We start from the raw sequence: 27,968 nt of genomic DNA, 5'->3' as shown, positions 1-27,968 counted from the left end.
CAGGGTCAGGAGGCCTCTGTGGGCATCCCACATTCGCCCCGATCTCTGTTTGATGTTGAATATGACTCCTTTGAAGCCTCAGATTCCTCTTGTGGGCATCCCACATTCGCCCCTGCTCTCTGTTTGATGTTGAATACGATGTTTTTGAAGCCTCAGATTCCTCTTCTCTTCTTAAGGAGAGTCAGGCTGGATTATTTCCCGTCTAGCTCTAACTCTTGAGTTTAATGCTTACTGTTCTTAGGTGGAATTATTCTAGTAAAAGAGAGTCTCAGAACATTGTTCAGGCCTAGCTTAGAAGAACAATTGTGCGAAGATCAGAAACTACATTTCATTGATAGCACGGAATTTTGCAACGTTTGCAGCTCTCTCCTGATTTTTTCATAATTTCTTTGGTTCTGCTGAGAATATACATTTAGAGGAGCTCAAACAATAGCCTGACTCAACAATCTCTTGCCTTAACAATTGCTTGTCTGAGAATTCATTAGGTGTGAAATCTATTTTCCCAAAGCCTGCATCTCTACCCTGAAGATGCTGGAGGAAAATAAAGCTCCCTGCATTCTATGCAATCTCGTGGCAGGGGGGAACCACGAAATATAACCATGAGTAAAGCCCAGTCCTTGTCCTCAAAAAGATCACAGTAGGGCAAGGAGGGACACACAAAACCCATAAAATCCAAACATATGGCAGAGTAAGATAAAAGTCTATCAGAGCACCATGGCTCTCACTGCAGCCTTGAACTCCTGGACTCAAGTAATCCTCCCAGCTCAGCCTCTTGGGTAGCTGGGACCACAGATGCCTGCCACCACTCCTGGCTTTAGACAAGAAACTTTTGTATCCAGGGAGGCAAAAGCTTGTGGGAAAATCAAAACAAAAAGTAAAAGCAGCAGAGCAAAGCTGCAAAAGCAGCAATATATTACTGCCCTTGACCATGTCTGGATCCTAGACACAAACTGAACTTGGTAGAGAAATTGGGGCTTAAACATGTATACATAGCATATTTCAGTAAACAAACTGTTTTCATTAAAAAGAAAAAGTCTATCAGAGCTATGAAGTACTTGCTAGGAGGAGTCAAAAAAGGAAGGACCTACATAGGTCTAAGGAGGTGGGATTTAGACAGGTAGTGAAGGATGGATAGGCACTGAACAGACAAGGATAAGTGAGAAGGAACAAGGGCTTCAGCCATTCATTCATCCACCAAAGGTGAAAGCTTCCTACTGCCTGCCGTCACCCTAGGCATTGGGATATAGGCATTAATGAGACAGCCAGGCGTCCTGCCTTCATGCCACTTACTTCTAGTAGGGAACATAGACAAGTTCACAAATACCTAAGATAATATCAGATACTGTTAAATGCTATGAAGACTATTAAATGAGGTGATTATCATAGATAGTGACTATTAGATGGACAGGGAAGCCCTCTCTGAGCAGGCTCCAGTTGAGCTGGGTCATGAGATACTCTGGAAAACATAATTTCAGGAAGGAACAGCAAGCACAAAGGTCCTGAAGCAGAAACAAACAAAAATAGCAATATGGCTGCAGGACACGGAATTTTGGAGGAAGAAATTTGGAGATGAGGTTGAGAGGTGAACAAGGACCAGATCATTTGGGGTCTCATAGGTCAGAGTAAGGAATCCAAATGAAATTCATTTTGCTGTGGGAAGCCAATGGATAGAAGCTGACTTTATAATTTTAAAAGACCCTCTGGCTGTTGTAAAAGGAATGGACAATCAAAAGGCCAAATGGAAATGGGAGGCCATATTACCCTTCTCAGGCTGCCATAACAAAATGGCATAGACTAGGTGGCTTAAACAGTGGAAATGATTTCTCTCTGTTCTGGTGGCTAGAAGCCCAGGATCAAAGTTCCTAGTGAGGGCTCTTTTCTGGCCTCCAGAAGCCTGCCTTCTCACCGGGTCCTCACACAAACTGTCCTTAGTGTGCTCAGGCAGACGGAGAGAGGGATCTCTCTCCTCTCTCTCACTTCTTGTAAAGCCACCGATGCTATTGGATTAGGACCTCACCTTTAAGCCCTCATTCAACCTTAATTAAGGTAATTACCTCCTAAAAGCCCCATCTCCTAATACAATCACATTTCAGGTTAGAACTTGAAAATATTTGGGTGTGGGGAAGGGGATGGGGAATAATTTGATCTTTAGTAGATATCAATGAAGAGTTCATGAGTATCCTAGCAAAACTTATCCCAGGGATCTGAAAGAACAGGATGATGAAACAGACTTTACCCTGGTGAGGGGACTCTGGCCTCACGTGGTCTTGTTTATAGCCTGCTTTGCCACTTAGATACTTTTAATCACTGAAAAATAGAAGGAGGCCAGGCACAGGGGCTCACACCTGTAATCCCAACACTTTGGGAGGCCAAGGCAGGCAGATCACTTGAGGCCAGGAGTTTGAGGCCAGCCTGGCCAACACGGTGAGACCCCCATCTCTACTAAATATACAAAAATTAGCCAGTGTGGTAGCACGTGCCTGTAATCCCAGCTACTTGGGAGGCTGAGGCACAAGAATCTCTTGAACCCAGGAGGTGGAGGTTGCAGTGAGCCAAGATTGTGCCACTGCACTCCAGCCTGGGCAACAGTGCGAGACTCTGTTAAAAATTAAAAAAAAGAGGGAGAAAGAAGGAAGGAAGGAAGGGAGGGAGGGAGGGGAGAGAGAGACAGAAAGAAGAAGGAAAAAGAAAGAAAGAAAGAGAACGAAGGAAGGAAGGAAGAAAGAAAGGAAAAAAGAAAAAGAAACAAAGAAAGAAAAGAAAGGAAGAGAAAGGAAGGAAGGAAGGAAGGATGGAAGGAAGGAAGGATGGGAGGGAGGGAGGAAGGGAGGGGAGAGAGAGAGACAGAAAGAAAGAAGAAAAGAAAGGAAAGAAAGAAAGAAAAAGGAAGGAAGGAAGGAAAGGAAGGAAGGAAGGAAGGAAAGGAAGGAAAGAAAGAAAGGAAGGAAGGAAGGAAGGAAGGAAGGAAGGAAGGAAGGAAGGAAGGAAGGAAGGAAAGAAAGAACACTTTTCTTGTTTCTAGAATAATTAGTATGGGTCTCCATCCCAAGACAGACTTTTTGGTCCTATGCTAGAAAAGACTTCCTGAGCTAATTCATTTCATTTATTTCTAAGTATCTTGTTTTCATCATGGCATCTCCTGCAGGAAATGAAAATAGCCAGCAGCTCCGGCATAGAGAGACTGAGAGGTCCCAGCCCAACACCTCAGGACAAAGGCAGAGCATAGCAGATTAAATGCCGCCATTGCTGGCAGTCGCCTGCTCTCACTTTTCTCTCCCTGTCAAAGCCGATATTGAGTGTACTCTCCCTGTGAATTGAGCATTCTGTCATCAAAAAGCTCGATGATGAAGCTTATCTCATTTTTAAAATCAAGACTTGTCTCCCATCTTTAATACTGGATGACTAATACCTAGGTCATTTTTTAAAAACTAAATTAATTTGATGCTCTGATTCCCTGTTATTGTGCAACAAATTACCTTAAAATGTAGTGGCTTAAAATAGCCATTTTATTTTGCTCACAATTTTGTGAGGAATTGTTCTTTTAACATGACAAGATGATAAAATAAAGTATGACCAATTCAGCAAACATGTATTGAGCACCTACCATGTCTCCATTACACCAGTCTATCCCGCAGGCAAAAACAAAGACATAGTGGGGTAGAATTTCTGGGTGCATTTGGAGAACTGCAAGTCCTGGGTATGGCTGGAGTCTGGGTTCATGTGAAACCCAACAACAGACAGGCTTCAGAAGTAGACTGAGGCCAGATCCTCAAAGCCCTCGAATGCCAGGGTAAGAAATCAGAGATCCAAATCATGAGTGAACTCCCATTCACAATTGCTTCAAAGAGAATAAAATACCTAGGAATCCAACTTACAAGGGATGTGAAGGACCTCTTCAAGGAGAACTACAAACCACTGCTCAATGAAATAAAAGAGGATACAAACAAATGGAAGAACATTCCATGCTCATGGGTTGGAAGAATCAATATCGTGAAAATGGCCATACTGCCCAAGGTAATTTATAGATTCAATGCCATCCCCATCAAGCTACCAATGACTTTCTTCATAGAATTGGAAAAAACGACTTTAAAGTTCATATGGAACCAAAAAAGAGCCCGCATCGCCAAGTCAATCCTAAGCCAAAAGAACAAAGCTGGAGGCATCACGCTACCTGACTTTAAACTATACTACAAGGCTACAGTAACCAAAACAGCATGGTACTGGTACCACAACAGAGACATAGATCAATGGAACAGAACAGAGCCCTCAGAAATGATGCCGCATAGCTACAACTATCTGATCTTTGACAAACCTGACAAAAACAAGAAATGGGGAAAGGATTCCCTATTTAATAAATGGTGCTGGGAAAACTGGCTAGCCATATGTAGAAAGCTGCAACTGGATCCCTTCCTTACACCTTATACAAAAATTAATTCAAGATGGATTAAAGACTTATATGTTAGACCTAAAACCATTAAAATCCTACAAGAAAACCTAGGCAATACCATTCAGGACATAGGCGTGGGCAAGGACTTCATGTCTAAAACACCAAAAGCAATGGCAACAAAAGCCAAAATCGACAAATGGGATCTCATTAAACTAAAGAGCTTCTGCACAGCAAAAGAAACTATCATCAGAGTGAACAGGCAACCTACACAATGGGAGAAAATTTTTGCAACCTACTCATCTGACAAAGGGCTAATATCCAGAATCTACAATGAACTCAAACAAATTTACAAGAAAAAAACAAACAACCCCATCAAAAAGTGGGCAGAGGACATGAACAGACACTTCTCAAAAGAAGACATTTATGCAGCCAAAAAACACATGAAGAAATGCTCATCATCACTGGCCATCAGAGAAATGCAAATCAAAACCACAGTGAGATACCATCTCACACCAGTTAGAATGGCCATCATTAAAAAATCAGGAAACAACAGGTGCTGGAGAGGATGTGGAGAAATAGGAACACTTTTACACTGTTGGTGGGACTGTAAACTAGTTCAACCATTGTGGAAGTCAGTGTGGCAATTCCTCAGGGATCTAGAACTAGAAATACCATTTCACCCAGCCATCCCATTACTGGGTATATACCCAAAGGACTATAAATCATGCTGCTATAAAGACACATGCACACGTATGTTTATTGCGGCACTATTCACAATAGCAAAGAGTTGGAACCAACCCAAATGTCCAACAACGATAGACTGGATTAAGAAAATGTGGCACATATACACCATGGAATACTATGCAGCCATAAAAAATGATGAGTTCGTGTCCTTTGTAGGGACATGGATGAAACTGGAAAACATCATTCTCAGTAAACTATCGCAAGGACAAAAAACCAAACACCGCATGTTCTCACTCATAGGTGGGAATTGAACAATGAGAACTCATGGACACAGGAAGGTGAACATCACACTCCGGGGACTGTTGTGGGGTGGGGGGAGGGGGGAGGGACAGCATTAGGAGATACACCTAATGCTAAATGACAAATTAACGGGTGCAGGAAATCAACATGGCACATGGATACATATGTAACAAACCTGCACATTGTGCACATGTACCCTAAAACCCTAAAGTATAATAAAAAAAAAAAAAAAAGAAATTTCAACTTCATCCCATAGGGTATGGGCAATAGGGAGCCATGGAAGATTTCAGCAGGGAAGAGTCACTGTCAGATGTATGCTGGGGGATAGGCAGGGAATAGATGCTTCTATGTGAAAAGAGTGAAGCATCTGGAACTTTGCCCTCTTATTCAACACCTGAGGGGCTCCACAGTTAATATTCACCTTCAGCAGAGCTGACCTCCTGGACCTTATTTTACCCTAGCCCTGTTTCTTTGCCATTGGGTGCAGCTCAGCATGAAGAGTACACGAGCGAGAGCCATGGGCCTCCTTGGAGGAACAAAAACAAGTACTGCCCAAGTTGCTACATTGCTCAGATGCATTCTTACCCTGAAAGGGTCACAGTCCCTTGCCTCTACAGGGAGTGGGGAATGAGGCTGCCTTGGTGTGGCTCAGAAAACATATTGAGGCTTGGCAGCACCTGAGAACATTTTGAAAAACTTTCTACCAAGTTTTATTTGTTTTATTCACAGGCCCTTAAAGTTAGCAACAGAAATCACCTCTGAGGGCTTGGTTCTTGATGGCTCTCCAGTTCCCAACAGCTGTGGAGGGCCTCTCCTGGCCCATTTCCCTAACCAACCACTCCCTGCCCCTGTCAGGCCCCTCCCACCTCAGAGGAGGCCACAGCCACAGGTCAGCTCCAGGCAAAGGCACAGGGTAATTAGAGGCTGCTAATCACCACCACGATAATAATACTGGTGAGTTAGGGAATGATTCACAGATACCAGACACCAAGTTAAATACATATACCCTAAAACTTAAAGTATAATGATAATAAAATTTAAAAAATAATAATACATGTATCCTGTCATCTAATGGTCAGAACAACCCACAAAGGAGGCATAACTATTTTCTTTATCAGATAAACTGAGGCATGGAGAGCAACTCACCCAGTTGCACAGCTAGTATTTGGCAGAACCTGGATGCAAACCTGGCTCTGATTCCAAATCTGGGCCTCTTGGCCCTCCAGTCTCCCATTTCTCAGCGCTTCCCTTGGGGAGCTGCCTCTCCTACTGCCCCCGCTCAGGGACCCAGCCCCCTGCATCTAGATTTTATCATGTAAGCATCCAGTTCTTCCCATATGCAGCTCCTTTGTCTCAGTTCTGTCAATTAATTTTATTACCCTGGGAAAGTCCCTTCATTCACCTGGGCCTCAGTTTCTTCATCAGTAAAATGGGGATGCCCAGTCTGTCTTGTAAAGTCAGTCCAGGCACTGAATCAGTTGGTGTGCCCCTGCGGCCCCAGGAACCTGGGATGGGCACATAACTGTAAAGTCTTCTTATGACAATGCAGAAGTGACTCATGTGGTGAGCAGCCCAAGTCCTTCCTGTAGACAGTGAGCACTCAGGAGGTTTCCACAAATAGATTCAAGCAACAGGTGTCTGCACCCTGGGTAGCTCGGTACCTGCCAACTCTGCTGGCAATGCTCACTCTTGCCTCTTTCCACAGAGAGAGGTCACATTCCATGGCCCAGCAGCCCAGCACAAGGAAACAGCCCTGCCCACACACAAGGAATAGTGGACATTAAGGGTTCTGCTTGTTTTTAAAAGGCTTATGAGCCTCCAAGGCAGAGGAGAGAAGAGCAGGGAGACCAGGTCTAAAGGGAGGGTGGAGACTCTCCTTGTCCCTAGCTGTGGAACAGAAGCACTGTCTCCCCAGGGTGGATGCCAGCAGCTTTCCCAACAGGCAGACTGAACTGCTCTGCTCTGCTCAGACTTCAGACTTGGGTCTGGCTTAAAAGGAGCATGGAGTCATATTTGCTGGATTCGTTTCCTAGGGCTGCCATAATGAAGTACCACAGACTGGTGACTTACAACAACGGCAAAGTGTTGTCTCACAGTTCTGGAGGCTGGAAGTCCAAGACCAAAGTGTTGGTGGGGCCATGCTTCTCAGAAACCTGTAGGGAAAAGATCCTTCCTTGCCTCTTCCAGCTTCTGATAGCACCAGGCGTTGTGAGACAGGATCACTCCAGGCTCTGCACTGTTTCTGCTTGGCATTCTCCCTGCCTTACCTCTGTGCATGTCTACCTCTGTATCCAAATTTCCCCCCACAGTGTTTGTTTTTGTTTTTTGTTTTGTTTTGTTTGAGACAGGGTCTCACTCTGTCACCCAGGTTGGAATGCAGTGGTGCAATCTCAGCTCACTGCAACCTCCACCTCCCAGGCTCAAGCAATCCTCCCACCTCAACCTCCTGAGTAGCTGGAACCACAGGCACACACCACCATACCTGGTTGATTTTTTGTAGTTTTCATAGTGACAGAGTTCCACCATGTTGCCCAGGCTGGTTTCGAACTCCTGAGCTCAAGTGATCCGCCCGCTTCAACTTCCCAAAGTGCTGGGATTATAGGCGTGAGCCACTGTACCTGCCCTTCTTCTTGTAAGGAAACCAGCCATTTTGGATTACAGCCCACCCTAACGATCTCGTTTTAACTTGATTACCTCTATAAAGGTCCTATTTCTAAATAAGGTCACATTCTGAGGTACGAGGGAGTAGGACATCAACGTATCATTTTGGGGAGACACAATTCAATTCATAACACCTGCCTTCTTCACACTGTGTTGAGTGGGGAAAAAATGGGGGCTCAAAAGATTTGAGTTTGAGCCCCAGTTCTGCCAATAACTGGCTACTTAGTTTTGATGAGTGATTTTGACCACAGTTTCTCCTCTTGCTTACTTGGGGAAAAGATTAAATGAGATCATAGAAATCACCAAATGTATAGCCTGAAGTGGCCCCTGAGATCATCCAACATTTCCCGAAGTGTGCTCACCAGAATATTAATCCTACAAAGTCCCCTTGGGATAAAAAGGAGGGCTGGTTGTGTGAGTCCCTCTCCAAGACTCTCAATGTGCATTAGCAGAGGGAAGATCCCGAGAAGCCGCACAGTAAAGAAGCCTTTGTTTGTCCCTGCATCTCCCAAACTCATTTCACTATGGACGCTGTTATTTGGGTAATCCCTAGTAGCAATCTCTTGATCACTGTTCTACATTTAGAAAACGCTCACATAGATTAACCCCTTTAGTGCACATTGGAGAACCAGGATTGAGACTTAGATCACCTTTTACCTGCTCTCAAATCTCTGTCTCAGGCTCAGCTTTGAGGAAAACCCAAATTGAGATGGTTGTTCCTGGGATAAAAACAGCTTTACTGCTAATTTTAAATTTTTAACATTATTTTTAATACTATGTACTCAGTAAATTTTCAAACAACACAGAAAAGAATAAGGAAGATAAGTAAAACTCACCTTAAATCTTCCTATCCTAAAATAACCAGCTGATGTGGATTACTTCTTTATTACTCTATTATTTCTGCCATTTTTTTTTTTTTGGAGCCAGGGTCTCACTCTGTTGCCCAGGCTGGAGTGCAGTGGCACAATCTCTGCTCACTCCAACCTCCGCCTCCTAAGCTCAAGCGATTCTTATGCCTCAGCCTCCCAAGTAGCTGGGATTGCAGGCACACACCACCACATCTGGCTAATTTTTGTATTTTTAGTAGAGATGGGGTTTTGCCATGTTGGCCAGGCTGGTCTTGAAATTCTGGCCTCAAGTGATTCACCTGCCTCAGCCTCCCAAAGTGCTGGGATTACAGGTGTGAGCCACTGTGCCCAGTTACTTCTGCCACCTTTTGATTGCACGAGGAGGTAATGAGGCTCAGGAACTGGGATAGGAGCTGAACCCAGAATCAGTGAGTTCAGAAGCATATCCTGACATGAGTTGTTGCTTAAATTATAGGCAAGCCCGATTCCTCCTTACCCCTTTAGAGAGCAAGTGTCTATGGCAGAGTCTGAAAATTAATAATATTCATGGCTACCATTTATTGGGTTCCTACTACATACACATAATATTATGTTACATGTTATTGCACCGAGGAAATTAACCCTCACATCTACCCAAGGAGGCAGGTAATACCATTAAGGCTTTGAGAGTTTGACTTGCCTCAGATCTCACAGCTGCTGGCAGCCATAGAGCCAGGACCCTAACTCAAACTGACTTCCAATTCTGCCTGACTCTGAAACTTTCTGCATAAGTGTAACTCTGTGACTTCATACACTATATGCAGCAAACGTCAGTCCTATTTTCTTACCTCTCAGCTCCTGTTAAATGCCTTTGCTGTGTTTGGAATAGTTTTAGCCCTATGGATCCTACTACTCCAAAGCAAAACTCAGAAGACTGCAATCAAATCTGGGCCTCCCTTGCAGATTGGATGAAAGTGTGTCCAAGGCTTGGACAACCAGACACACTCCTATAAGACCTTGATTCTAAGACAGCAACTCAAGGAAAGAGATTTTCCAGGGGATCCATTGTGCTGGCAAGGATGGCAGCAAGATGTCTGACTTTTGGGGTGACAATGTTTGCAAGGATGAGATCTTGGCACAGCAATAGTAGTGGTTTCTTCTATGGCTTAGTGGGACAACAGCAGAGGCAATGGTCCCTCTGTCAATCTAGTTCTATGGAGCGGTGTTTTCATTGCTCCTTAAGTTTACATTCAGACCTTGCTCTCCATCTCTCCTGACGATTCTGAGAGCTCTCAATATCCTTTTGATAAATTCCTTCTCTGCCCAATCAACCAGAGTCTGCTTCTGTTGCTTGCTCCTAGAAAACCTGACAGATGTGTGCTGTATCATCAGTGAGAGAGAGAGAGAGAGACCTCTCACTACACAGAACTCTAGTGGCTTTGGGTGTCTACAAATTACAAAGCAATGAACAGAGCTGGCCAATTTCTGATCAATTTCTTTAACACAGACAACAAATTCATTAGCTCCCAAAGTGAACTTTTGGCCAAAGTAGTACAAATTGGTTTAAACCATATTGATTCTGTTACCTCTCAATTGCCTAATTTCCAATTCACATTATATTTTGTGCCTTGAGTCCAGGTGTTAGAAGCCAACAGGAAAACTAGACTTTCTTGAATGGGTCTTCTGAAAGAAATTTAATTGAAAATTATATTTATTCTTTAATCCAGTGGTTCTCAAACTTTTTAGTCTCAAAACACCTTAAAAGTATTAAAGATTCAAACAGATTTTGTTTGAGTTGGACCTGTCTATAGTGAGACAGTGGCATTGTTTGAAATTTCTGCAAATCCCTTTAGTGTCTGGCTTTTTGGAAGACAGCTGAGTTCTCACATTTCCTTCTGCATTTAGTCTGTTGTGTGTCATGTATCATGTAACCTCTGGAACACTCCACTGTACACTTGTGGAGATTGACAATGAAACAGAAAATATCATTTTAACATTATTATGAAAAGAGTTTTGAACTTACAAACCTCCTGAAAAGACCTCCCCAGTCTACACTTTGAGAACTGCTGGCCTAATCTCTAAACCTTTTCATGTCTTACATCTTAGATTGCAACTGATTCACATGACAAGTCCCTTTTATACCCTTACTGTTAACCTAATAATGTGGTCTCATCCTTTAGAACCATTCTATTCACTGGACCCTAACCTCTCTGCTTGATTAGAAAACGTTCTGCTCAAAAATCAGAAAACCTAGTTCTGCCACTAACTGGCTGTACGATGCTAGACAGGTCAGGGACCTTGGATAGGTCCATCGGTCTCTCTGGGCATTAGTTCTGCACTTGCCAAACGGTCTTAACTCATAAGAAGACTACTTAAATATCAAATTGGATGGCACACATGAAAATACTTACAGCACACATATATGAAAGAATACTATTCCAATATTTGAATGGTTGTATTACTTTGGTTGCTTTGGGTTGCTAGTAACAGAAAATCTAACTCAAATATCCTTAAATAGATTGGCCCATTTAACTTAAACGCCTAGAGGTGGTCCAGATCTCAGGCATGGCTTGACCCAGAGGTTCCTGAGGGAGTGTGGGCTCTGATTCATATTTTCTGCCATACTTTCCACTCCGCAACTCTGCTCTGTGTTGCTTTGGCCTCAACTATTCCTTTTCCTGTTAGTAACAATAACCACTGAACTTCCTATCCCACCTGCTTATGGCATACCACCGAAAGCAAGAGAAAGCACCCATTCCAGAAGCCTCCATAAAAGAGAGAGAAACTTTCTATCTCAGAAGTCCTCAGCAAATGTTTCCTCTTTGGTCCAAAACAAGTCAAGTGTCCATCCTGAACCAATTGCCAAGGTATGGGTAATAAGATAAGCTGACTGGCAAAGCTAATCAAAGTGCACCCTGGAACTAGGGTAGGATAACTCATGCAAACCATCTAGCTTGGAACTTCTGTGTTCTGTTAAGAAATGACAAAGTTGGAATAGTTGTTCAGAGAACAATCAATGAAAGTCCAATACAACATCACATATCTGTATTTCTTGACCACGAAAGATGATCACAATATACTACACAATGAAAAGTTAAAGAAGGAGAGTATGTCTAGAAGATTCCCATCTTGCAAAATGCACATGCATACATGCACACATATATGTGTATATATAATACACATATATGTGTGCATGTATGCATGTGTGTGTGTGTACACATACTGTATCTGCTTAGTGGTAATGATTGGTGTGGGATTATGGATAACTAAGCATTTTTGTTTGTTTTTATTTCTCTACCTTTTATATAATTAAAAACTATAGTATTTTATGTAAAATTTCAATATAGGAACAAAGTCTAAGATACAATGTGAAGCATGTTCACCAACCATCCCATTTCCTGCTCCTAGCACCCTCTAGTCTTCCATCCTAGGACCTAAGGCTGACCTGACCAACCATCTTTCATGTCATCTAATGGAACTCTAGGCAAAGGGTTGAACGAGGCTCAAGAAACTTCTCCCATCTCTGTACATTTTGCTTCAATATCCCTTAAAAAAATCACAAAACTAGGATCTCTTACTCAGAATAGAAAGCAGTCTATTTTCATTCATAAGCAATTCTAATTTCACTGGTTCTTTTCCCTCTCTTCCCCTTTCCCCAAGCCCTCCACCAACTCCCATGACCTCATCATGGTATTTAGAATAATAGCCTTTTCCCACAGGTCATCAGCTTCTAAAATAAATATATTTCCATCCACGGAAGCTGCAGAGTCACTGGAATTATTATACCTCGGTTCAGAGTCACAAGCTCATTAAAGACTGATTATTGTGCTTTCCAAAAAGAATGGCAGTGGAAGAAGCAGTATGATTATTTTTTATTTAACTGACGAAGGAGATGCACAGGCAGATTAACGTAAAAGTCGGCCTCTGGAGGAGGTATTTGAGACAGGTAGGAGGTATGAAAATGAGCAAACAACAACAACAATCTAAAGTCTTGATAATCTGAATTTCCCTGGAAGACACCAACAACAATGAGGCAGTTTGGTCAGAAGAAAGAAAACTTAAGAATAGAAATCAGGAATTCTAGATCCCATTCTGTTCCTTCCTCCAGTTGGGACTTTGTCTACATCTCTGAGCCTTTGAAATTGGGTAAAATCAAGGATGGCGAATGACTGACCTCCCTCTACCACCCTTTACTAATCCATCTCAGCACCTTTCCCAGTGAACCCAGACGTGGTCCGAGAAGCAACACTGTGCTCTACGCAGCCACGCTCCACTTATCAAAATGAGCACATGAGGCTGTCTATTATCCCTAGCCTAAAGATTTCTAAAATGCCCATAAAATTCTGACATTCTGATTTGCCTCTGCTACCCTGGGCCTACTTCACTTGCTAAAAGCTCATAGCTGGCATTTAACAATCAGTCAAAATATCATTTATTAACATCGCTTATAAAAACAACCAATAGTTATGATATGTTGACTTTTGAGAGGAGATGTAAACAATGGCGACACGTCAAACTTTAAATGTCAAAGGGACTGTCACATGCAAGAGGCAGTCAGTATAATCTGTGCAACGCCCAAGAGATAGGACAGGGGCCACTGAGTGCAGGTTACAGGAAGATTAAGGGCGTTGTTTGCAAATAATGAGCTGATTCATACAAGGGCATTTCTCAGTCTCTGGAGCAGGCAAAGTGGCCTCAGCCACCTCCAGGGGAGGCTGTAGAACACCAATCGCAAGACCAACACCTACAAGGGCCAGGCAGGTGATGTAGTCAGGGTGTGTGGCAGCGTGTGGTGAGCAGAGAGCACAGGTCTGGTCTGGAGGGGACAGTCACTTTGCAGCCCCACATTTCTCCCTCCCTCCATTCCCTGCCTTCCAGCTGCCCTACCTCCTTTCATGCAAGCCTCCTTCCTGCTGCTTTCCCTGCTAAGCAATGTGTCGTGTCTGTCTGCATGGAAGCATACGTAAAGAATGAGAAGATAGTATGAGTGGCATAAATGAGGTGCCATGGGAACAAGAGCAAAGAGAGATGGATTTGGTATAATGGGATTGATGGAGAATAAGACATTGGCTCTGAACTTTGAAATGGGGTTGGGGTCTAATATGCATAGTTAAAGAGGAAGTGTCCTCCAGGCAGGAATACAGCAAGAGCAAAGGCACTGAGGAAGGAAGATGTTGGCGCAGAGAGAATATGAAGAAGAAAGACATAAAGCAGAACTACAGATCCCAGGCAGGTCACAAAGGTGCTCAGATGCTTTGCAAAGTAACTTGGGCTTTATGATACAGGTTACAGATTTTCACGTTGTTCCTTGATTCTCAGCTTTCCCAGGATAACCCTCCTAGCCCCTTGCCCCACTTCTTACTCATGCCTTGCCTCAGGAGGGAAATGGGAAATAGGTACAACTCATCTGACCGATGGGTTTGGGAGGAGGAAACAGCGTGGGTGGCTCAGTCCCTGGGGACCTGCCTACTGCAGAACATTTGTGCTCTGAGCTAACCCTGCCATGGCATCAAAGGCAAAGGTCCTCCCCACAGCAAAGCACATGGTGGCCTCACTCTGCAACCAGATAAGTCTAATTCAAGGGTGGCTTCATTAAAAAGCCCCATTAGCCAGTACACCTAAAAGCTGCATTTTCCAAGCAGCCTAATCAAGAATGAAGGTGAACTTTTGTTCCTCACCTGCCTCAAGTGGTTTCTCAAGTGATTCAGAACTCAGGCTTGCAATGGTAGTGAAAGCAATGGTTGGCAGCTGGGCACGGTGGCTCATGCCTGTAATCCCAACACTTTGGGAGGCCGAGGCAGGTGGATCGCAAGGTCAGGAGATCAAGACCATCCTGGCTAACACAGTGAAATCCCATCTCTATTAAAAAATAGAAAAAATTAGCCAGGCGTGGTGGCAGTCACCTGTAATCCCAGCTACTTGGGAGGCTGAGGCAGGAGAATGGCACGAACCCAGGAGGTGGAGCTTGCTGCACTCCAGCCTGGGGGACAGAGAAAGACTCCATCTCAAAAAAAAAAAAAAAAAAAAAAGCTATGGTTGGCGCCTGAAGCACCAACAACAAACCCCTCCCCAGATCTACCCAATTTCAGGGGTTGAAGCCCAAGCATATGCCTTTGAAAAAGTTTCCAAAGTGTTTCAAATGCACAAATAACTTCATTATTTGTGTAGTAATAACCCCTGACATAAATACGGGGGAAGCATAGAAGGTTTTTGAGCAGGAAACATGTGACGAAGACTGATAGTTGCCTACCCAAGTATCTATATTCCCCAACATTATTAACAAAACCTCCAGTTTTATTTAGAGCATAAATGTGCCCCCTCCCACCCCTGCCACAAAAGAACAACATTTCCCAGGCTCCCTTGCAGGTAGATATGGCCATGCAACTGAGTACTGGACAATGAGATAAAAGCAAAAGTGTTGTGGTGGCAGCTTCTGAGAACTTTCTGAAAAGGCAGCTGGCATTGACTCTTTTTTCCATCGTGTTTAACCTCTTCCTCTAAACTTCTGCCTAGAATATGGATGTGATGGCTGGAGCACTAGCTGCCATCTTGAATGCTGAGTACAATGGCCACAGTCTTGGCCAAATAGAGCTAAAAGCTTCCAGAAAACTGAATCCTTGATTGCCATGGAACCACCCCATATTAGAAAAAGAAATAAAGCCCTATCTTGTTCAAGCCTCTATTACTTAGTTTTGGGTCACCTGCTGCTGAACCTAATCCTAACTGGAAGAGAAGGAATACAAACCAAAATGTGTTTCAATCACACCACTCCCCATGTTAGACACACTCAAATTATTCAATCAACAAATTGAGGACCCATAAGATGCCAGGCATTGGGGACAAAATAAGGGACAAAGCAGAGTATATTCTGCCCTCTTATTACTTACCATATATTGTAGGATATAGGTGATTATTAATTAAACAAACAATTACAAATTGTAACAAGAACAGTAAAGGAAACGCATGTGGTGCTGAGATAAGAAATAGGGGAGGTAGTAGTGATCAGAAAACCTACAGTAGCTATGGTAGTCAGAGAAGCTTCTCTGAGGAGGTGATAGTTAAACAGAGGCCTGAAGAAGGAAAGGAATCATCCATGTGAAATGTGGGTGGAAGGAGGAGCTTTGCATATAGAAAGTATGGCACATGCAAAGGCCCTGGGGCAGGAAGGGCCTGGTCAGAAAAAGAAACTGAAGGTAGAACAGGGTAGCTGGGGCATCAGTGGAGCAGAGATCATCATTCTCACAGGAACTGGCATGACCCATTGACAAGGAACAAGTTCTTTTGAACATGTATCTTGCTAGCCTTCATTTTAAATATTTACATCTCATATGAAGTAACTTTCTGAGTATAATGGATACCTCTGTGAGACCAAATGGAATATGATCATGGCCAAAAGGAAGGGGCAGACAAGCTTTCATATATTGTGGAGCTGAGGGAAGTGGTGGTGGAAAAACAGATGGTTTTCTTGTCGGGAAATAAACTTTAAGGAGAGAAGAATATGTCCTTTGAGTTTATTCATAAGTCCACAAAGCTCCGCTTTCTTAGCCAAACACACCACACCCCAGGAACCTTCAGATACCAAATATTAGCATCCTTCCACCAGAAAGGCAGTGCTCAGTGGTAGCATGTCAAGATGGAAGAGAGGTACAATTTTTTAAAAAAGGGGAAAGTTGCGATGCTGATGAGAAGGAAGAATGATGGAAGAATCTAAATTTCTGGAATTTATCTAAACCAAGTTGCAAATATCACCTAGAACAGAAATTAAGCAAAGATTCCTTATAAAAGCAAGTTGATGCTCCCAAACCATTGGCTCTCAACCCCAGGGAGGCTAAGAGCACTGGGGCCCTGGCTTCAAAGTTTCAGATAGAGACACTCGGTCCATCCCAAAGATCTGGGTTCAGTAAGCTGGGGATAGGGCCCAGGAATCGGCCTTTTTAACAAGCACCAGGTGTTTCTGCCATCACTGAGAAACACTGCCCCATCTGGGTTTGGGGAGCAGGAAACAAGGCCACAGGAAGGCTAGAAGAATAGAGACTCATTGGGTCTGCACAGCCCCGAGCTGCATTCATACTGGGCTCCGTTCAGACACCTTCAACAACTCCTTGCCAGCTCCCACTCTGTTGTCTGCTGGCAAAACCCCAGCCCTGAATAAATTCCACTTCCTACAAACCCTAGCAGCTCACACTGTGGCTACAAAAGAAGACAGACACAGCTGACTGGTCTCGCTTTAACTTTCAGGCCACAAATTTCAAATCCCCGCTGATCCTTGGACTAAAGCCAATGCCCCCCTCCATGCTGGGGGACCTTGTTGCTTCTCTCCTACTTGAGGACTTTGCTGATATATTTCTCCCCATTCTCTCCTATGTGAACAGCCTTTCCTTCTTTGCTGGATCATTCCTTAGGCCTATAGAGACTCATGGTAATATTTCCCATCACCTTCACACCCACATCCCCCTCCAGCTAACACACTCTTTCCTACGCCTCCCTTAGTGCAAACTTCCTTGAAAAAACTGTCTCTTCTTGCCACCTTCAATCCCTCCCCCACTCACTGTCTTTGCCATCTTCTTCAGCGAGGCTTCCAATCCTCTACTTTACTGAAAGATCTCCTCCTAAGGTCCCAACCAATTCGTATCACCAATCCAATGGGTCACCAGTGCTTTTCCCCTATAATTCTTACCTGTGCTGCTAGCAGCATATGGCACAGTTGATCACCTCCCCCACATCTTGTTGGAACCCTTTTATCACTAGACATCTAGGAACCTACCCTGTCCTCGTTTCTCTATCAACTCTTTGGACTGTCTTATCTTTTTTTTTTTCTACCAGATCTTCCTGACCTGTTGATATAGGAGGGCTCCTGGGCTCTGCCCTGGGTCTTCCTCTCTCCAACTTCTATCCTCACTGTCTTGATGACCTCATCCAGCCCTGTGGCTTTAAATACCATCTATATCCTCACCCCAAATTTATATCTGCTGCCCTGGCATTTCCTCTGAATTGCAGACTTGGATTATCTAACTTCTCACTCAACATTGCCCTTTGAACATCTTTTCAGGCTTCTCAAAATTAGTATGTGCTAACCAAATCAAATTCTCAATTTCCCTTTCTCACTCCCATTTTTAAAAGTATATGCTCCTCCTCAGTGCTTTCCTTTGTAGCAAATGGCACCTGATTCACCCAGAGTTTCAGGCTAAAACTGTATCATCCTTAATACATCTCTTTCCCTCACACTTTACCTCCAATCTCACAGCACTTCCTGTGCAATTCCAGGCTCCAACATCAAAATACATCTTAAATTTGACCACTTTTCACCACCTCCACCCAACACTGTGGCCCATGATCTTTCCACTGGACAACTCCAGGAGCTTCTCACCTCCTCTCCCTGTTTCTCCTCCCATGGTCTGTTCACACAACAGCCAGAGGGGCCTTCTCCATCGAGTCAGATCATGTCATTTCCTTGACAGACACTTTCTCATCACACTTGGAATCAAGTCAAAAGCCTTTATCAGGAACAGCAAACTCCCACTCCAGGTTCAGCCTGCCTGACAACCCCATCGTCCACCACTGTTCTCCTCACTCACTCTACCCCAGCCCTTCTTGCTGTCCTTCAAACACCCCAAGCTGAGCCTCACCTCCACGCCTTTGCCTCCATTCTACCTGGAAGACGTTCCTTTCAGCTTTCCCATGGCTCCTGCCTGCACTTCATGTCTCAACACAAACATCACCATCACAGAGGACCTTCTCCTCCCCACCTCATTCTCTCTTCTTCCTTCACCTTGCTTTCTTTTTCTTCATAATGCTTAAAACTACCCCTAGCAGGCTGAATAACAGCCCCCAGAGATGTCCATATCCTAAACCCTGGAGCCTGTGAATATGTTACCTTACCTGGAAAAAGGGGCTTTGAAGGGGTGATTAAGTTAAGGATCTTGGGAAAGAGAGACTATCCTGGATTAGCCACATGAGCCCGATGTAAGCACAAGGGTCTTTATAAGTGGGAGGAAGGAAGGTCAGAGTCAGAGGAGATGTGAGGATAAAAGCAGAGGTTCAAGTGATGTGAGGAAGGGATGAGCCGAGGAACACGGGCTGCTTCTACAAGCTGAAAAAGGCAAGAAAGCGCTTCTCCCCAGAAGCTCCAGAAGGAGCATCCCTATGCCATCACCTTGATTTCAACTCAGTGTGACACATGTCAGACTGCTGACCTCCAGAACTGCAGGATAATACATTTGTGTTGTCTAAAGCCACTCTGTTTATGGTGACTTGTGATGTTAACAGCAGGAAACTAACACACTAACTGATGCTATATTAATATTTATTATTTTTGCTTAATATACTTCCCTCCAAAGAATGCAGACTCCATGGGGGCAGGGACTTAGAGTGTTCTTTGAAGCATTTCCAGCACCTGAAACATGCTCAGGCAACATCTAGAATATTTATTGAATGAATAAACAATCACTCCGAGTTGGTTGGGTTTTTTTCAATGATGAAAGACAAAGAAGAAATTGGAGCTTGAAATTAGAAGTGACAGGCCAGGCATGGTGGCTCACACCTGTAATCCCAGCACTTTGGGAAGCTGGGTGGATCACGAGGTCAGGCGTTCAAGACCAGCCTGGCCAACATGGTGAAACCCCGTCTCTACTCAAAATACAAAAATCAGCTGGGCATGGTGGCAGGCACCCATAATTCCAGCTACTTGGAAGGCTGAGGCAGGAGAATCGCTTGAACCCAGAAAGTGGAGGTTGCAGTGAGCCAAGATCGTGCCATTACACTCCAGCCTGGGTGACGGAGCAAGACTCTGTCTCAAGAAAAAAAAAAAAAAGAAGAAGAAGAAGAAGAAATTAGAAGTGACTAAGGGCACCCCAGAGCCTCCAGTGTACTAAACCCACACTACAAGTCATGTATGCCTGGAATTCACAAGGATGTTTTTTTCACCTATGGGCTTAGCCGACTCCAAAATCTTTTTGCCCCCTGCTCTCGTCACATCTGAGCTCATTAAATTGCTTCAGTGCAATTGCAAACTCCCACATCACAGTTGCTTCTCCTACCCCCATCCTCACCACCATATGTACTTACATAGGTCACTTCTGGCAAAATTAGTAAGTATGAACTAAGACTTTTAAATGACTGTGGCAGCACCCAAAGATGTTAAAATCAAAGGCTCTCCTTTTTTTTTTTTTTTTTTTTGAGACAGAGTCTCGCTCTGTCGCCCAGGCTGGAGTGCAGTGGCACAATCTCGGCTCACTGCAAGCTCCGCCTCCCGGGTTCACGCCATTCTCCTGCCTCAGCCTCTCCGAGTAGCTGGGACTACAGGCGCCCGCCACCACGCCCGGCTAATTTTTTTTGTATTTTTAGTAGAGACGGGGTTTCACCGTGGTCTCGATCTCCTGACCTCGTGATCCGCCCGCCTCGGCCTCCCAAAGTGCTGGGATTACAAGCGTGAGCCACCGCGCTCGGCCTCCTTCTTTTTTTTAACTTCGGCTTCCACCTCTAGTATAAGAGAAGAGGCTTCCAGAAGCACTTAAGAGAAATCACTTCAACTCTGTGCTCAGTTTTCTGCCACTTGCAGTATGTTTCTTGCTCACGAAACTCATGATGGCATTTAGCTCCTCCACGGACACATCTGAGAGATAGCTAGGTGAACAACATTGTAACTCACCACCTGGAAAATTATAGACTCTAACCTCATGGCACATCTTGAAATTATCATGGACTCTTGTTTCCCAGTTATGGAGAGCTCTCCTCAAACTGTCTTACCACAGAATGGAATGTGCTGGCTCACATGACCAGGTGGCCCTGCAGGGGTGCTAAGTTTAGGCATGATTTTGATGGTCATCAAGGCCTGGCCCCTCTCTATCTCTTGACTCTCCCCTCGCTATGATTTCTCCATTCTCAAGCTCTTCATGATGTCAAGAGGGCTATCCTCACTCTGACTTACATCCTTCCTGCTTCAAACCCAGAGGAAAAGAGAGCCATGCTCCTTCCTCAGCAGTTCTCTTTGGCCAGAACCAGGTCCCATGTCCATCCCTAATAACTGCTGTAGCCAACAATGTGATGCCAGACCTAAACCTCACAGGCTGATCCCTGAAGCCAAAGGTGAAGTCAACATCACTTTATATAAAACACATGAATTGCAATTGGAGTTTTAACAAGAGTTCTAAGAGGAAAATCAGGTGCAATAAACAACAGAATTCTGGAAGGTTGGATGCGTGCTGACGAAACAAAAGATGAGATCTCCCTACGAACATCTCAGACACATGATCAATCAACTTCTGCTAGTTCACTGCAAGGAACAGGGAACTCACTACCTTATGAAAGCAAGTTACTCCATCTTTTATCATAAATTATTAGAAAAATCTTCCTTACCTCAGGTCACGCATAACTTACACGAACTATCACTGACTCTGTTCTCAGAACAATACAGGAGTGTATTCAGATACATGACAGCCCTTTAGATATTCAAAGGCAGTTTTCAGAATTCTCTCAAGCTTTCACTCTATAGTCAAAACATTCTGATTCCTTCAACTGTTCTAATGACATTTCACCCTTCTTTTTGTGAGCTCTGACTTGTCAACATCTCTCTCAAACTAGAGCAGAACCATTACATCCATAGATCTTAACACTGTAGAGTCATAGCTCACATAGAAAATGGACTGTAAAGTTAGCACACAAGGCAAAAACTGAGTATTACCTAAATTGCCCTTGAAAGGGGTGCCACTTTGTAGAACAGTGTTATTACCTCTCAAGAAATCCAACATCTTCAGATTTCTCCAGTTCTAGATCACTCTCTTTAGTGGATCACATGATCAATCGCTTGCATTTAGGAAGCCACTTGCACTCTAAACTTGGCATTAAAATATGTATCTAACTACAGCAGAATCAGACTCAACACAGAGAAGTACACATACTTGGAGAGGCACAAATGAAATGAAAGTAGCAAAGGGAATAGCATATTAACAAATCTCAGCTTTGATTCAACCTAGGGCATACACTCATTGAGTGATAGGGCAAGCTAAATTCTCTCTCAATATCTCTCTCTCTCTCTCTCTATCCGTCCCTCTCTAATCCAGCTGCCCCATCCATGTCCATAGACTAGAAATAAGACTTGATTATACTGCTATTTATAAAACCTAAAATCATTATCTGGCCAGGCACGGTGGCTCATGCCTATAATCCCAGCACTTCAGGAGACCAAGGTGGGAAGATGTCTTGAGACTGGGAGTTTGAGAACTGTCTGGGCAAATATATTTACAATTATCCACATTGTATTTTATGTGGCAGTCACTTTATATTAGCTTATATTAAACTTACTCTCAACCAGACTTCTAGGGTTTATAATCTTGTAGCAGAAGGCCAATTATCAAGTCAGTTCTCCCTAATACTCTATTTATATAATTAATTATTGAAATTTGAATATAGTGCCTTAATATTTACTTCTGTTCAATTTCATCCTGCTGATTTTACCCGTGATTCTTACCTATGATGATCAATTAAGGATCCCAATTTCATCACACGGTGCATTTTTACCCTTCCCAGGGTAGTGCCAGGGATGGTTCTGATGAACTAGAGTTCAATCCAGTGTTGCTAAAAGTATGGCCCAAACGAGGAAAGCCTGAGTGCAAAGCCCTGAGACAACCCATCCACCCCTTCATTCTTACTTGCCCGATACAGTTGGTCACTCCAAAAAAGAAAAAAATCATCCTAGTCATATATCCGAAAGAGATGCTGCCACAGTTCTGCTGAAACCCAGACTCACTGTGCATGTCACTCCCCAGAGCACCAGTCTCACAACCCCTCTAAGACTAAATGAGTTCTTTCTATGACTCTTAGAAACCAAACTGAAGTGCACAAACTACTCCTTAATCCAATTGCTCATCCCATTCTATGCAAAAACCCATTCCAGAATTTTGCTGCCAGCAAGTGGAAAACTGTTTTCTGTCTGTTTCATTAAGGTCCACTAAAAATTATTTTCCCAATACTGTGCATCAGGGTTGGATTCATTCTAGGAGAATACCAGGAATACTAAAGCTGGGGCTGAAGGACCATAACTATCATCTAGTCCATGATAGATTGTGTCCATGTCACCGATGATTCCCAGTCAAAAAATTAGAAATCCTCACTGCTGTCTTGTGACTCTCAGTGCCCTCCTGTGGGAGCGGTATACACACAGTCAACCCTCTATATTTATGGTCTGCATCCATTCATTCAACCAGCTGTGGATCACAAAAACAATAAAAACAATACAACAATAAAAAACAAATTTTAAAATACAATATAATGACTAGTCACCTAGAATTTACATAGTACAACCATGTAACACTCATAAAGACATTTTGGTCAATGACAGACCACATATATAACGGTGGTCCATAATATTATAGTACCATATTGTTACTATGTATTTTCTATGTTTAGATACACAAATACTTGCCATTGTGTTACAAATGCCAACAATATCCAGTACAGTAACATGCTGCACAGGTTTGTAGACTAGCTGCAATAGGCTATCCCACATAGCCTAGGTGTGTACAAGGCTGTACCATCTAGGTTTGTGTAAGTATAGTCTATAATGTTCATACAATGACAAAATCACCTAATGATGCATTTCTTAGAATGCATTTGCATCATTAAGCAATAATTGACTATATATGGTATTATAGGTAACCTAGAGATGATTTAAAGTATACAGGAGGATGTGCATATGTTATAGGCAAACACTACATCATTTTAAATCAGGAATTTGAGCATCCTTGGATCTTGGTATACACAAGGGGTCCTGGAACCAATGCCCTGAGGATACTGAGGGACAACGGTACTTCCCTACCCTGTTAATGGTAGGCTCAGCTGTGCGGTTTGCTTTGCACAAAGGGATATGAATATACGTGAAGTAGGCTTTGTTCAAGCAGAAGCTTTAAGAGCCATTGCACAGCTCAGCACGCCTCCATCAGAGCTGCACTTTCTACCTGGGCCCACAATGAAGATTCTCCGTCATCAGTGCAGACAGGCAGCTGACCCATGTCCACAGCTAACACTAGCAAGAAATAGACCTTTGTTACCATTGGCCACTGAGATTGGGGATCATTTGTTATCACTGCAAAGCTAATACATAGTCCATCCTTGACCTTCAAAAGGAAATCAAAGCCCTAAAACTTTAGATAATTAGCTTGTTAGCATACTTATCAGTAGTTATCAGTAGATTTCATAGCTATCAGTAGAACTTGAATTCAGGTCTCCTAATACTCATGTCATCCACTTACCTTGCAATGAATGAACATGAAAATGTCATCAAAGAATAAAGTATGAAGCTCTTAAAGATAATGAGGAAGCCATTTTAATGACATTACTATGGTCACCCTACTGATATTAATAGGAGACTTGTAAGATAAGAACTAAGACATATTATATGAGAATTCAGACATTCAGGTGTACCAGCCACATCTTAAAATTGGCAAAGTTCATTTGGAAGTTTTTAGTTCAATTGCCATCACAGTCTATGTACCCACCATGGACTTATGACTCTCATAGGTACTGGGTGCTCAGGTGGAAATAAGACCCAGCCTCTCTCCCCAGAAACCTATAGCCTAGTCTGTCATTTTTACAGTGTGACCTGTGGAAGACCTATCCCAGAAAGTGCTGCTTGTAAACAGGTGGGTGCACTGTATATTATTTTCTCCTTTCTCAAGAATTCATGATGAAGTTAGTTTAGTAAAGCTCCAAGAAGTCCTACGGTAGAAAAACCTCCTCAACTTTATTTAAGCCAGTAAGTATCTCACCAACTTAATTGACTGTGGAATCCCCATTTTGAGTAACACCTTACATCCTGCAGAACTTGTGTTCCAAGTACAGCCTTATGGAAACAATACTCCAACTCTACTCCCAGTGATACTTACCCCTTCACCCCAATCAGTACAGTCATAAGAAGGATGCCACCAAGACGCTGTCTCAAAATTGGTTAGACTTTGATTCCCCCTTTCTCTGGTCCCCTTCTTTCATTTCCACCAGTAAAATTACTTCACCTGGGCTTATGGGATCCTGGAGGGGAATAGCTTGATGTAGATCCAGCACTAGTTCTGGGTAAGTTAATCTCTTGTTTCCCAGGAAGGAGCTTCCTGGAGCAGGCCAGGAGATGGGCCTATTTTGGTCCAGGCAGGTGGTAAATCACAGTGTGGAGACAGCTGCCCACTCCTCCTGCTGTCAGGCTGCCCTGGGAGATGTTCTCACTCTCCGTAGTCCTGCTGCTGCTCTTCTAGAATGTCACCCTAACCCTGCAGTGTTAAAACAGAGCTGGGGTAGGCAACTTGCCTGCATAATGTATGCAACCTCCGTTATTCACAACTTCTTCCTGTCCAGAGTCACAAGAATCCAAAGGTTGAAAGAATTCATATTTAAAGCTCATCTGGTCCAATACCCTCATTTTGCAGATGAGAAAACTGAGGCACTGAGAGGCTAAATGACATGCCCTAAGTCAGTAAAGAGTGACAATAGCCCAAGCTCTTGGGACCCCAAATTTAAGATGTTTTCCATTCTACAATGAAATGCCAGTGATAGCAAAGGGCTGGAAAGAAGCTATGCATGCACAAGCTGCTATGATGTGAAGGTACATCATAAATGTGCACATGCTTCAAAAAAATACAAATGACATCATCCTTATGGTTCTGCAACTTGTTTTTGTTTTGTTTTTCACTTAATAATGTTTGAATATCTTCCCCATGGTTACAGATAAATCTATATCCTTGCGAAATTTTGGTCTCTCTATTTTGGCTCTTGTCTTCCCATCATCTGTGCTGAGCATGGCAGTCAGAATAATCTTTTTAAAATGTAAACCAGATTCTATTACCTCCAGGCTTAAAAACCTTCAATGGCTTCCCATTACTCCTATGATAAAGGCCAAACCACCCAACCTGATGTCTCAGGCCTTAGGTGACCTTACTTTTCACTGCCCCCTCCCTGGCCTCACCTCTGTAATGGAAACACCAGGGTTTCTTTCAGTTCTTTAAAGGAACCCGGCTTCTTCCTCCACCTCAAGGCCTCCTGGAATGGTCTTCCCTCTCATTAAAATACCCTTCTTGCATGCATGACATACATATACATGTGTGCACATATATACCTGTGTGCATGCTCGCATTTACACATGCACCCACACGCACATATGGGTCTTCAAACCTCAGCTCAAACAGAACTTACTGCTTTTCTGACCCCCTCCACATCCCCCCCAACTCCAGACTTCACCAGACCTGACACTACTCACTCTTGTAGCAGCGGCTAATTTTTCTTTAAGGCTTTATTCCAGTGTATGCAAGTATATATACACATATGTAGAATTATTTGACGAACGCATGTCTTCCCTGTGAAACTATGAGATCTCTAGGGAATGGCGGGTGGCTTGATGCATCATTGTATCCTCCACACTTAACCCAGTACCTAACAAATAGTAAATCCTCAATTAATATTTATAAAATGAATGAACAAACGGAAGTGCCAAAGCAATGGGTGCAAGTGGTATAGGAAATATTGTCACAGGAAAAGAACCCCCTTTCCCTGAATTAGTCTGCACCCTGGAATCAAGTGGGCAAGTACAAACTGCAGGCCTCAAACTCAAGTTTGAGAAGAATATCACCTTTTTTATTATTTAAAATCAATTTATTCCCGAAGAATGGAGATGGAGGGGTAAAGTCCTTATTGGAACACCCCATTCCCTCCCTCTCCCAGCTGCAAATAAGAACACAGTGTAATTGTGTGATGGTCTGGAGACAAGACAAGGATCTGTAACCTCCAGCCCATCATGAAACCCCTGACTCTTCTAGGTCCACATCTACGGTGACCCCTTGCATGAAAGGCCTACTCTCTTTTGATGCCCTGCATGAGACACAGAACTCCACTGAGACCCAGGTCCCCAGCCCCAGGGTCCCACCTTCCTGGGGGCACCAGCTGCCATCCCCATTGGGTCTCTTTATCCCCTTAGGCAGCTGCCACAGAAGGCTCACAGCTTCCCACGGCCAGAGAGACGTCCACAGAGAGCAGAAAGTGCCACTCTTTGAGAATGTGCCTAGGAGATGCATTCCCTGGTCTCTACCCCAGGCTGCCCCTGCCCCAGACCTCTCTTCCCTTCCCATTCCAGAGAATTGCTCCTTGCCTCCCCTTTCTCCTCCACCAAGGACACCTAAGAGCGTCTCTTCACAAGATCCAGATGAACCATGGGCTGCAGCTGTTTCGGCTGACAAGCGTCCCTGAAGCAAGAAGCCCAAGCTACCTGATTAACATGGGGAGGAGGAAGGCAATGGAGGGAGCTCAAAAACACATTAATATTCCAATAAATCACAAACTATTGCCTCACATGTCATTCTGATGCCTTTTACGCCTCCAATTCCTGCCTGAGCCTGAGCCAACTGCCATGTGCAAAAAGGTTCCAAGGGGAATGAGAGGGAGTGAGGACCAGAGGAAAGGCAGGAACTTGAAGAGAGATTTAGGAGGACTAAAAAGGTTCAGAGGCAGGATGGGGGGGCGTCTAGTAGGACACGTCCCCAAAGCCTTCACTAGGAGACCCTTCTGCCTTCTCGTGGTCACTGCTGCCCCCTGCCCTGCCTCTACTGCTTTTAAGGCACTCTTCTAAGACTCTGATGGTAGAACTGTTTATACTTACCTCCATGGGAATTCAGTTGGATTTCATCTAAGGGGTGATGAGAATGGCAGGCGTCAAGAGCAGGACTCTTGCAAAGAGCGAGTGGTGAGCTGTGGGTGAAATTAACACTCCCAGTATTAGACTGCTAGGTAGAAGGGGGCACAGGCCCATGCCTCCCCAACTAATCAACCAGAAGCGTCTCTCCACCCCATGCGACACAGATGAGGGTCCCTGCCCACCCAAATCACATAAATGCATAAGCTGTGGCCTCAGCCCTTGGAAGACAAGCCAAGGGGCAGACTGTGAGCCCAGAGCCTGAAAATAAGAGTTAATCCTACATTCTCGAGTCTGGACCTCCCCATCCACAAAGCTTTCACCTGAGCCCAGCTGATATCTCCAGCAGCTCCCAGCCCTCCCAGGAAGACCTTCCCAGCTCTCTGGCGCCAGCCCTTGGGTGAACCGCACGTGGCTGGGATGACTTATTTTCTTAGCTGATCAGTAG

The sequence above is a fragment of the Symphalangus syndactylus genome, chromosome 7, assembly GCF_028878055.3.
Source record: "Symphalangus syndactylus isolate Jambi chromosome 7, NHGRI_mSymSyn1-v2.1_pri, whole genome shotgun sequence".
NCBI classification, from domain to species: Eukaryota; Metazoa; Chordata; class Mammalia; order Primates; family Hylobatidae; genus Symphalangus; species Symphalangus syndactylus.
This window is presented reverse-complemented; position numbering follows the sequence as displayed.